This window comes from Sorex araneus, chromosome 1 (genome assembly GCF_027595985.1).
Source record: "Sorex araneus isolate mSorAra2 chromosome 1, mSorAra2.pri, whole genome shotgun sequence".
NCBI lineage: Eukaryota > Metazoa > Chordata > Mammalia > Eulipotyphla > Soricidae > Sorex > Sorex araneus.
The window spans coordinates 344,597,733-344,598,530 of NC_073302.1; the positions used below are offsets into that span (position 1 = coordinate 344,597,733).

At 35.6% G+C, this 798-nt stretch overlaps 1 pseudogene; it reads left to right on the top strand.

Moving 5' to 3' along the window:
* The first annotated feature begins 206 nt into the window (after positions 1-206).
* LOC101550069 (small nuclear ribonucleoprotein E-like) lies at positions 207-471 on the top strand (annotated as a pseudogene).
* The last annotated feature ends 327 nt before the right edge of the window (positions 472-798 follow it).

The window sequence follows — 798 nt, forward strand, 5'->3', positions numbered from 1 at the left end:
CATGAAGTCCTGTGAGGAGTTTTTAATAGCAAAAAGCAAGAGAATGCATATATATTATTTCTCTGTTGAGAGAGTAAGAAGTACAAGAGATAAAATCAATGAGGTGAGAGCAGAAAGTATTTTTTTAAGATTGATATACTCAGACTACTCCGGAAGGTGCTTCACAACCAGTGTGCAGGACTGTGCAGTCTATGTGAACTCGCACCATGGTGTACCGTGGTCAGGGCCAGAAAGTGCAGGAGGTGATTGATGGTGCAGTCCATAAACTTCATCTTCAGGTACTTGCAAAATACATCTCGGATTCAGGTGTGGCTTTGTGAGCAAGTGAATATGCTGCATCCTTGGCTTTGATGAGTAGATGTGTTAGATGACGCAGAAGAGATTCACTCAAAAACAAAGTCAAGAAAATAACTGGGTCGGATCATGATAAAAGGAGGTAATATTACTCTGTTCCTGAGTGTATCCAACTAGAAACCATGGCTGAAGGGAGAGATCATTGAGAAGGTGCTTCCGTTTCTTTTTTAGGTGTTTCTTTGTGGAAAGTAATTTTAAAACATTTGTTCATATTGTTTGGATCACTGTTATGTTAATATCTGATGACAATTAATGCCGGGGGATTGTTTCTATTTTAAAAAGATTGATATACTCAACAATTTTTAATTTAAAAATTATTTGTGTTTTAAATGATTCAGGAAAGTTTTTAAAAATGAAAAAGTTGTCCTAAGTTATTTCTTAGACATTTACTATTCCCTGTACTCTACAAGTCTTTATATGAATCCAAATTACTGAAGAACTTTA